The following is a 12,290-nucleotide window of genomic DNA, read 5'->3' as shown; positions in this document are numbered from 1 at the left end:
AACAATTTATAGCTGAGGACTTCCCTAATCTGGGGAAGGAAGCCGACATCCAAATCCAAGAGGCACACAGAAATCCCTTCAGATTCAACAAGAATAGGCCTTCTACACAGCATATCATAGTGAAACTGGCAAAATACAAAGATAAAGAGAGAATTCTGAAAGCAGCTAGGGACAAATGGTCCTAAGCCTACAAGGGGAGACACATAAGGGCAGTAGCAGACCTGTCCACTGAAACTTGGCAGGCCAGAAGGGCCTTTAGTTTAAAATCTAGTTTGTCTGATATAAGTATTCAATGTGCTAAATAGGAAAAATATGCAGCCAAGAATCCAGCAAGGCTGTCATTCAGAATAGAAGGAGACATAAAGGCTTTCCCAGACAAACAAAAACTGAAGGAGTTCATGACCACCAAACCAGGCCTGCAAGAGATCCTAAGGGGGACTCTGTGAGTGGAATGCTGCAAAGACTACAAAGGACCAGAAACATCACCACAAGCATGAAACTTACAGATAACACAATGACACTAAATCCTTATCTTCCAATAATAACTCTGAATGTAAATGGACTAAGTGCCCCAATCAAAAGACATGGAGAACCATCTATCATGCTACTGGAAGTCAAAAGAAAGCTGGGGTAGCCATGCTTATATCAGACAAACTAGATTTTAAACTAAAGGCTGTAGGGGCGCCTCAGTGGCTCAGTTGGTTAAGCTTCCAACTTCGGCTCAGGTCATGATCTCACAGCTCATGGGTTCAAGCCCCGCATCAGGCTCTGTGCTGACAGCTCAGAGCCTGAGGCCTGCTTCAGATTCTGTCTGTCTGTCTGACTCTCTCTCTCTGTCCCTCCCCCACTCACGCTCTGTCTCTCTCAAAAATAAACATTAAAAAAGATGTTAAACTAAAGGCTGTAACAAGATGAAGAAGGGCATTATATCATAATTATGGGGTCTATCCATCAAGAAGAGCTAACAATTGTAAATGTATATGCCCCCAACTTGAAGCACCCAAATAAATAAATCAATAAATCACAAACATAAGCAATCTTGCAGGGGACTTTAATACTCCACTAACAACAATGGACAGATCATCTAGACAGAAAATCAATAAAGAAACAATGGCCTTGAATGATATACACTGGACCAGATGGACTTGACAGATATAGTCAGAACTTTTCATCCAAAAGCAGAACACACATTCTTCTCGAGTGTACATGGAACATTCTCCGAGATAGATAACATACTGAGTCACAAAACAGCCCCCAATAAATATAAAAGAATTGAAATCATAACATGCATACTTTCAGATCACAATGCTATGAAACTTGAAATCAACCATAAGGAAAAATTTGGAAAGCCTCCAAATGCATGGAGGTTAAAGAACATCCTACTAAAGAATAAGTTAACCAGACAATGAAAAAAGAAATTAAAAATATATGGAAACAAATGAAAACATGACAGTCCAAACCCTTTGGGATGCAACAAAGCAGTCATAAGAGGAAAATCCATTGCAATCCAGGCCTAGATCAAGAAACAAGAAAAATCCCAGATACAAAACCTAGCCATACACCTAAAGAAGAACTAGACACAGAACAGCAAAGAAACCTCAAGTCCAGCAGAAGAAAAATAATAAAGATTAGATCAGAAATAAGCAATACAGAATTTTTAAAAAAGTAGAAAAGATCAATGAATCTAACAGCAGGTATTTTGAAAAAATAAACAAAACTGATAAACCCCTAGCCAGACTTCTCAAAAAGAAACGAGAGAGGACCCAAAGATAAAATCACAAACGAAAGAGGAGAGATCACAACCAACACCACAGAAATACAATTATTAGAGAATACTATAAAAAATTATATGTCAACAAACTGGACAATCTGGAAGAAATGGACAAATTTCTACACATCCACACACTACCAAAACTCAAATGAGAAGAAATAGAAAATATGAACAGACCCATAACCAGCAAAGAAACTGAATCAGTTATCAAAAATCTCCCAACGAGCAAGAGTCCTGGGCCACATGGCTTCCCAGGGGAATTCTACCAAACATTTTAAGCACGGTCAATACCTATGCTTCTCAAGATATTCCAAAAAATAGAAACAGAAGGAAAGCTTCCAGACTCATTCTATGAAGCTAGCATTACCTTGATTCCCAAACCATACAGAGACCTCACTAAAAAAGTGTTACAGGCCAATATCCCTGATGAACATGGATACAAAAATTTTCAAAAGATACTTGCAAATAGAATTCAACAGTGTATTAAAAGAATTATTCATCATGATCAAGTGAGATTCATTCCTGGACTGCAGGGCTGGTTCAACATTTGCAAATCAGTCAATGTGATATACCACATTAATAGAAGAAAGGGTAAGAACGATATAATCCTGTCAATAGATGTGCGGGGAAATAGGTACTGCTTACATAAATGGGTTAGAAAAAAGCTTAGGGCGGAAAGCCACCACTACCGGGAGAAAGCATCCGATAATAGCTAGTGAGATATTGTAAGGGGATCATTAGTAACTTGTTATATCACCTGCAGGAAATTACTTTCTATCTAACACCAATATACTATTGTACTTTGATCACAAACTCCACTTGCCCCCCCAGACCCTTTGCTTCATACACACATAAGTTAATGATTACTATCTAATTGCTTTCTTCATGTTCAACCTGTGTTTAAGATCTTGTTTTCTTCATGTTCACACATGTATAAGATCTTGAGTGCTCAATAAATATGGAGAAAAAACCCCTGCTCGGGGCTCTTGTCTCCTTCCAGACATTAACCTCTCTTGCATTCAATTCTGGGTCTGCTCTCTTGCTGGACAAGAGACTCCTAGTCTGGGACATAGATGCAGAAAAAGCATTTGACAAACTACAGCACCCATTCTTAATAAAAACCCTCAAGAAAGTTGGGATGGAAGGAACACACCTTACCATCATAAAAACCACATATGAAAAGCCCACAGCTAATATCATTCTCAATGGGGAAAAACTGAGAGCTTTCCCCCTGAGATCAGGAACACGACAGGGATGTCCACTCTCACCACTGTTGTTTAACATAATATTGGAAGTCCTAGTCTCAGCAATCAGACAACAAAAGGAAATCAAAGGCATCAAAATTGGCAAAGAAGTCAAACCTTCACTTCTCACAGATGACATGGTACTCTATATGGAAAACCATAAAGACTCCACCAAAAAGCTACAAGAACTGATACATGAATTCAGCAAAGTTGCAGGATACAAAATCAATGTACAGAAATTGGTTGCATTTCTATACACCAATAATGAAACAACAGAAAGGGAAATCAAGAAATCGATCCCATTTACAATCGCACCAAGAACCATAAAATACATAGGAATAAACCTAACCAAAGATGTAAAATATCTGTATGCTGAAAACTATAGAAAACTTATGAAAGAAATTGAAGAAGACACAAAGAAATGTTAAAACATTCCATGCTCATGGACTGGAAGAATAAATATTGTTAAAATGTTAATACTACCCAAAGCAATCTACACATTCAATGCAATCTCAATCAAAATTGCACTGGCATTCTTCTCAGAGCTAGAACAAACAATCCTAAAATTTGTATGGAACCACAAAAAACTCCGAATAGCCAATGTAATGTTGAAAAAGAGAACCAAAGCGGCAGGCACCACAATCCCAGACTTTAGCCTCCACTACAAAGGTGTAACCATCAAGACAGTGTGGTATTGGCACAAAAACAGACACTCAGATCAAAGGAATAGAGAACCCAGAATTGGACCCACAAATGTACGGCCAACTAATCTTTGACAAATCAGGAAAGAGTATCCAATGGAAAAAAGACAGTCTCTTTAGCAAATGGGGCTGGGAAAACTGGACAGCAAAATGCAGAAGAATGAAACTGGACCACTTTCTTACATCGAATACAAAAATAAACTCAAAATGGATGAAAGACCCAAATGTGAGACAGGAAACCATCAAAACTCTAGAGGAGAAAACAAGCAACAACCTCTTTGACTTGGGCCACAGCAACTTCTTACTTGACACATCTCTGAAGGCAAGGGAAACAAAAGCAAAAATGAACTATTGAGACCTCAACAAGATAAAAAGCTTCTGCACTGTAAAGGATAACATCAACAAAACTAAAAGACAACCGACGGGATGGGAGAAGATATTTGCAAATGATATACTAGATAAAGAGTTAGTATCCAAAATCTATAAAGAACTTACCAAACTCAACACCCCAAAAACAAATAATCCAGTGAAGAAATGGGCAGAAAACGTGAATAGACACTTTTCCTAAGAAGACATCCAGATGGCCAAAAGACACATCAAAAGATGCTCAACATCACTTACCATCAGGGGAACAGAAATCAAAACCACATTGAGATACCACTTCACACCTGGTAGGATGGCTAGTATAAAAAAGACAAGAAATAACAAGTGTCAGCAAGAATGTGAAGAAAAGAGAATACACCAATAAGAAAGCAACAGAAAGAGAAATCAAGGAATCAATTCCATTTACAATTGCACCAAAATCCATAAAATACCTAGGAATAAACCTCACGAGAGAGATGAAAAATGTATACAATGAAAACTATAGAGAGTTTATGAAAGAAATTGAAGAAGACACACAAAAAAATAGAAAAATATTCCATGCTCATGGATTGGAAGAACAAATATTGTTAAAATGTCAATACTACCCAAAGCAATCTACATATTCAACGCAATCCATGTCAAATAACACCAGCATTCTTCACAGAACTAGAACAAACATTCCTAAAATTTGCATGGAACCAGAAAAGACCCCAAATAGCCAAAGCAATCCTGAACAAGAAAATCAAAGCAGGAGGCATCACAATCCCAGACTTCAAGATGTATGACAAAGCTGTAACCATCAGGACCGTATGGTATTGGCACAAAAACAGACACTCAGATCAATGGAACAGAATAGAGAATCCAGAAATGAACCAACAAACATATGGCCAACTAATCTTTGACAAAGCAGGAAAGAATATCCAATGGAATAAAAACAGTCTCTTGAGCAAACGGTGTTGGGAAAACTGGACAGCAACATGCAGAAGAATGAACCTGGACCACTTTCTTACACCATACACAAAAAATAAACTCAAAATGGATGAAAGACCCAAACATAAGACAGGAAGCCATCAAAAATCCTAGAGAAGAAAGCAGGCAAAAACCTCTCTGACCTTGGCCACAGCAACTTCTTACTTGACACGTCTCCGAAGGCAAGGGAAACAAAAGGAAAAATGAACTATTGAGACCTCAACAAGATAAAAAGCTTCTGCACAGCGAAGGAAACAATCAGCAAAACTAAAAGGCAACCAATGGGATGGGAGAAGATATTTGCAAATGACATACCAGGTAAAGGGTTAGTATCCAAAATCTATAAAGAACTTACCAAACTTACCCCAAAAACAAATAATCCAGTGAAGAAATGGGCAGAAGACATGAATAGACACTTCTCCAAAGAAGACATCCAGATGGCCAACAGACACCTGAAAAGATACTCAATGTCACGCATCATCAGGGAAACACAAATCAAAACCATATTGAGATACCACCTCACGCCAAACAGAGTGGCTAAAATTAACAACTAAGGAAACAACAGACGTTGGTGAGGATGTGGAAAAACAGAACCCTCTTGCACTGTTGGAAGGGAATGCAAACTGGTGCAGCCATTCTAGAAAACAGTGTGGAGGCTCCTTAAAAAATTAAAAATAGAATTACCCTATGACCCAGCAATAACACTACTACGAATTTATCCAAAGGATACAGGAGTGCTGATTCATAGGGGCACATGTACCCCAAAGTTTATAGCAGCTCTTTCAACAATAGCCAAATTATGGAGAGAGTCCAAATGTCCATCAACTGATGAATGAATAAAGATGTGGTTTATATATACAATGGAATACTACTTGACAATGAGAAAGAATGAAATCTTGTCACTTCCAACAACTGGAGGGCATTATGCTAAGTGAAATAAGTCAGTCAGAGAAAGAAAGGTGTCATATGTTTTCACTCATGAGCGGAATCTGAGAAACTTAACAGAAGACCATGGGGAAGGGAAGGGGGAAAAATAGTTTCAAACATAGAGGGAGGCAAACCACAAGAGACTCTTAAACACAGAGAACAAACTGAGGGTTGATGGAGGGGGCAGAAGGAGAGGGGAAAATGGGTGATGGGCATCGAGGAGGGCATTTGTTGGGATGAGCACTGAGTGCTGTATGTAAGCGATGAATCATGGGAATCTACTCCCGAAGCCAAGAGCACACTGTACACACTGTATGTTAGCTAACTGGACAACAAATTATATTTAAAACAATAATAATACACGGAGATAAATGAAAATGAAAACATAATGGCCCCAAATCTTTGGTATGCAGCAAAAGCTATTCTAAGAGGGAAGTTTTAGCAATACAGGCCTACTTCAAGAAGCAAAAAAAAAAAAAAAGAAAAAAAAAAACCTCAAACAACCCAAACTTATACCTAAAGGAGTTGGAAAAAGAAGAATAAACAAGACCCAAACCAGTAGAAGGAAATATTGAGATTAGAGCAGAAATAAACAAAATATAAACTAAAATATAGAATAAATCAATGAAGCCATAAGATGGTTCTTTGAAAAGGTCAACAAAATTGATAAACCTCCAGTCAGTCTCATCAAAAAAAGAAAGAGGACCTACATAAACAAAATCAGAAATGAAAGAAGAAAAATCACATCACAGAAATACAAAGAAACATAAGAGAGTACTGTATTATGAACAATTACATGCCAACAAATTGAACAACCTAAAAGAAATGGATTTCCCGACACACATAACCTCCCAAACTGAATCAGTAAGAAAGAGAAAATTTGAACAGATCAATTACTAGCAATGAAATTGATTCAGTAATCAAAAAACTTCTAACAAACAAAAGTCCAGGACCAGATGGCTTCATAGGTGAATTCTATCAAACATTTAAAGAAGCGTAACCTATTCTCCTCTAATTACTCCAAAAAATAGAAAAGGAAGGAAACCTTCCAAATTCATCTTATGAGGCCAGTATTACCCTGATACCAAAGCCAGATAAAGACACTACAAAAAAAAAAGAGAACTACAGGCCAATATCTCTGATGAACATAGATGCAAAATCCACAGCCAAATATTAACAAACCAAATCCAACAACACATGAAAAAAATCACTCACCATAATCAAGTGGCACTTATTCCAGGGATGCAAGGGTGGATCAATATTTACATATCAATCAACATGATACATCACATCGACAAGAAAAAGGATAAAAACCATATGATCATTTCAGTAGATGCAGAAATGCATCAGAAGTACAGCATCCATTCCTGGTAAAACAAAACAAAACAAAACAAAAAACTTAAAGTAGGTTTAGAGGGAACATACCTCAACATCATAAAGGCCATATATGAAAAACTCACAGCTAACATCATACTCAATTGGGGAAAACTGAGAGCTTTCCCCTCAAGGTCAGGAACAAGACAAGGATGTCCACTTCTTACTACTTCTAGTCGACATAGTACTGGAAGTCCAAGTCACAGCAATTAGACAACATAAAGAAAGAAAAGTCATCCAAATTTGTAAGGAAAAAGTAAACATTTCACTCTTTGCAGATGACATGATACCATATGTAGAAAATTCTGAAGACTCCACCAAAAAAACTACTAATACTGATCAATGAATTCAGTAAGTTTGCAGGATACAAATCAATATACAGAAATATGTTGCATTTCTATACATTAATGATGACGTAGAAGAAGGAAACAACCCCACTCACAACTGCACCAAAAATAATAAAATAGCTAGAATTAAACTTAAACATGAAGGTGAAAGACCTGTACTATGAAAACTATAAAACACTGATCAAAGAAATTGAACATGACACAAATAAACGGTAAGATATTACATGGTCATGGATTGGGAGAATATTGTTAAAATGTCCATACTACCCAAAGCAATCTATAGGCTTAATGCAATCCTTATCAAAATACTTAACATCATTTTTTACAGAATTACAATAAATAATCCTAAGATTTGTACAGAAGCACAAAAGACCCCCAAATAGCCAAAGCAATCTTGAAAAAGAAGAACAAAACTGAAGTTATCACAATCCCAGATTTCAAGATATAATCCAAAACTGTAGTAACCAAAACAGTATGGTACTGACACAAAAACAGACATATAAATTAAAAGAACAGAGAACCCATAACTATATAGTCAATTAATCTTTGACAAAGGAGGCAAGAATACACAATGGGGAAAACATGATCTCTTCAACATTGCTGGCAAAACTGGACAGCTACATGCAAAGAATGAACCCGGACCACTTTCTCACACCAAACACAAAAATAAACTCAAGATGGGGCACCTGGGTGGCTCAGTCGGTTAGGCGTCCAACTTTGGCTCAGGTCATGATCTCGCGGTTTGTGAGTTCGAGCCCCACATCGGGCTCTGTGCTGACAGCTCAGAGCCTGGGGCCTGCTTCAGATTCTGTGTGTGTGTGTGTGTGTGTGTGTGTGTGTGTGTGTGTGTGTGTGTCTGCCCCTCCCCTGCTCGCGCTCTGTCTCTTTCAATAATAAATAAATGTTATAAAATTAAAAAAAATAAAGATGGATTAAAGACCTAAACATAAGGTCTGAAACCATAAAAAGCCTGGAAGAGAACACAGAGAGTAATTTCTCTGACAGTGGCCGCAGCAACTTCTTTCTAGATATATCTCTTGAGGCAAGGGAAATAGCAGAAGTTATCTGTGATAACTTCAAGCAGAAATAAAGTACTGGGGCTACATCAAAACAAAAAGCTTCTGAGCAGCAAAGGAAACAATCAAAAAACCAAAAAGACAACCTACTAATGGCAGAAGATATTTGCCAATGACATAGCTAGCTGATAAATGGTCAGTATTCAAAATATACAAAGAACTGATACAACCCAACACTAAAAAATGATCTAGTTAAAAAAACAAGAAGATATGAACAGACACTTCTTCAAAGAAGACATCCAGATGGCCAACAGACACATGAGAAGATGCTCGACATCCCTCATCATCAGGGAAATATAAATCAGAAATACAACGAGGTGTCGCCTCACACCTGTCAGAATGGTTAAAATCAAAAACATAAGAAACAACAAGGATTGGCAAGGATGTAGAAAAAAGGGAACCCCCGTGTATTATTGGTGGGAATGCAAAATGGTGCAGCCACTGGTGGGAGACCGTATGGAGGAGGTTCCTCAAAAAAATGAAAAATAGAATTACCCTACGATCCAGTAATTCCACTACTGGGTATTTACCCAAAGAATATGAATACACCAAATCAAAAAGATATAGGCATACCTATGTTTACGGCATTATTTACTATAGGCAAACTATAGAAGCAGTCCAAGTATCCACTGATAGAGGAGTGGATACAGAAGATGCGGTACACACAGACACACAGACACCCAGACACACACACACACACACACACACACACACACACACACACACACACACACACACACACACTACTATTATTCAGCCATAAAACAAAGAATGAAATCTTGTCGCTTGCAACAACATGGATGGATGTAGAGGGCATAATGCTAAGTGGAGTAAGTCAGAGAGAGACAAATGCCATATAATTTCACTCATATGTGAAATTTAACAAAACAACAAACAAATTAAAAAAGAGACAAACCAAAAAACAGTGTCTTAACTGTAGAGAACAAACAGATGGTTACCAGAAGGAAGGTGCATGGGGGAATGGGTGAAATAGGAAAAGCGGACTAGGAGTACACTTGCATTGATGAGCACGGAGTAATGTTTAGAATTGTTGTTTTTTGTTTTCTTTTAAATTTTTTAAATGTTTATTTATTTTTGAGAGAGACAGAGTGTGAGCGGGGGAGGGGCAGAGAGAGGAAGACACAGAATCTGAAGCAAGCTCCAGTGCTGTCGGGCTCTGTGCTGACACATGTGGGGCCTGAACCCACAAACCGGGAGATCATGACCCGAGCAGAAGTTGGACACTTAACCAAATGAGTCACCCAGGTGCCCCTACATTTAGAATTATTGAATCACTGTACTGTACACATGAAACCAGCATAACATTGTATGTTAATTATACCGGTATTTTTTTTAAAAAGGTCAGCAGCCTTAAAAAAAAAAACGAGAAGTGTTTAACTAAGGTATATACAATACCTACGATGTGTTGTGAGGAACAGAGGAGGGAGTGACCTAGAAGATAGTTGTTATGAGTTGGGTTGAATTCCACAAAAAGGAACGTTGGAGTCCTAGCTCCCAGTGTTTCCGGAGGTGATCTTATTTGGAAATAGAATTGTTACAGAAAGAATCAGTTAATGAAAATGAGGTCCTACCGGAGTAGTACGAACCCTTAATAACTGATGTCCTTACTAAGAACGGAAATTTGGATATACATACAGGGAGAACACCATGTAACTGACAGAGGCAGAGGTTGAGGTGAGGTCACTGCAAGCCAAGGCACTGAGGAAGGAACCTCAAATCAGAAGAGGCAAGGAAGGATTCTTTCGTAAATTTTTCAGAGACAGCATGTCCCTGCTGGCACCTTGACTTTGGACTTTCAGCCTCCGGAGCCGTCAGACAATAAATTTCTGTTGTTTTAAGCCACCCAGATTGTGGCATTTTGTTATGGTAGCCCTAGAATGTAATAGGTACAGTATGCATTCGTGTCCTGTGTTTTACAGGGGAGGAATGAATCCCCAAAGTCACAAACTTTATGTGTAACAATGCTGGCATTGGACGCAAGCCTTCAAATTTATTGTTCTTGTCACTAACCTAGAGACCAGACTAAATTTGCTCTGGCATTCAAGGCCCATTGGTGATAAGTAGATTAAAAATATTTGCAAAAGTCCAGCTCTCTGTCATTGGATTAGCCATTTCCACGTTCTTTCCTTTCCCCAAATTTTATAAAGCAAAGAAATCTGGAAATAGTTTTCTCAGCATATAAGGTGACAGTAAATAAAACGCTAGCCTTTTCAAAAGACGGTTTTCATTCTGTTTCTGATTATTTGGTGACCTAGGTATCTGGATAAACTTCTTCACTAAAAAATTTCCACCCCTGGCTCCAGGGGACTACAGAAGCAAATAAATAAATTCAAATGTTGGTCCTGAGCAAAGGGAGGAAATCACAGACAAGAACTTAGAACTGAGGGGCGCCTGGCTGGTTCAGTTGGTGGAGCATGGGACTCTTGATCTCAAGGTTGTAGGTTTGAGCCCCACGTTGGATGTACACATTACTTAAAAATAAAATCTTAACAAAAACAACAAAACTTTAGGACTAAAAGCCAGCCCACAGGCCAAATTCTTATTGTGTTGGTAGTATTAAAAACCTCAAAGTGAGAATTTTAGAGTGATCTTGGATTAGAGGACTCCCAGGAAACCCAGCAGATGCAAATTAAATCCTCCCATGGAGAAATTCATCCCAAGCTTCAAAGGATGCCAACAAATAGAACCCAATCATCGGTGCATCCTTCTAGGTCTCATTTATGTAGAGGCCACTTTTAGGCAAGCAGGCTTGAGCGAAAGAATGTAGAAAGGGCCCGCCCACTGGGTACAGACAGGCCCATCAGGCGACTCACCTCAAAATATCCTTAGGCCCTAACTGACCAATGGGATACTTACAACCAAGCATAGTTACCAAAAAGGGAGAATTCCATATTTCGCCATACCTCCTCACCTTCCTTCCCTAAAAACAACCTCCTCCCACTACCTTGTTTCAGATAGCCTCTCTGCTGTCCTGCCCCCCAGGACATATTCAATAAACCTTTCAATAAACTTTTATTGCCTTTGTTCTGCCCCAGGAGAATCCTTTCACCTCTTGCACCACCTGCTTCCACCTGACCATTGCCCCACATCTGGGGCCCCATCTGATTGAGAGACACTCCATTTAGACAACACAGTTTATAAGACAATTCTCAACTTGGGTGTTTTTTAAATGTTTATTTATTTATTTAGAGAGAGAGACAGAGCGGGAGAGAGGGAATCCCAAGCAGGCTCTGTGCTGACAGCACAGAGGGCTCAATCCCAAGAACCGTGAAATCATGACCTGAGCCAAAATCAAGGGCCAGAGGCTCAAATGACTGAGCCACCCAGGCACCCCTCAACTTGAGCTTTATAGGGCCATGTTCACATTCCAGAACATGCTGTGGTCTTCTAGGCTGTCACCCACAGCACAAACAATTCCCTCCCCCTTATTGTCCTACCTCTCACCTGACACTGGTGAACTCCCATTTCTCCTTCAAGTCTTAGCTTGACCTGTGAAG

The 12,290-nt window shown here is 38.7% G+C and overlaps 1 long non-coding RNA gene across 11 annotated transcripts in view; it reads right to left on the bottom strand.

The window, feature by feature from the left end:
* Positions 1 to 12,290, bottom strand: part of LOC147576915 (uncharacterized) — a 69,259-nt gene that overhangs the window by 49,494 nt on the left and 7,475 nt on the right. For 4 of the 11 annotated variants that reach the window (XR_015241281.1, XR_015241283.1, XR_015241282.1 and 1 more), the window contains exon 2: positions 5,404 to 5,500. The exons of 1 other annotated variant lie outside the window; for it this stretch is intronic. This is a non-coding gene — a long non-coding RNA (uncharacterized LOC147576915). Of the gene's footprint in view, positions 1 to 5,403; positions 5,501 to 7,190; positions 7,343 to 12,290 lie in introns of all 11 variants that reach the window. 6 more of the 11 variants (XR_015241279.1, XR_015241280.1, XR_015241288.1 and 3 more) reach the window with 4 other exon arrangements.

This window comes from Puma concolor, chromosome D1 (genome assembly GCF_028749965.1).
Source record: "Puma concolor isolate L17-30 chromosome D1, mPumCon1.1.hap2, whole genome shotgun sequence".
Taxonomy (NCBI): domain Eukaryota; kingdom Metazoa; phylum Chordata; class Mammalia; order Carnivora; family Felidae; genus Puma; species Puma concolor.
Note: the sequence above shows the minus strand (reverse complement) of the source record. Positions and strands in the feature narration are given on the sequence as shown.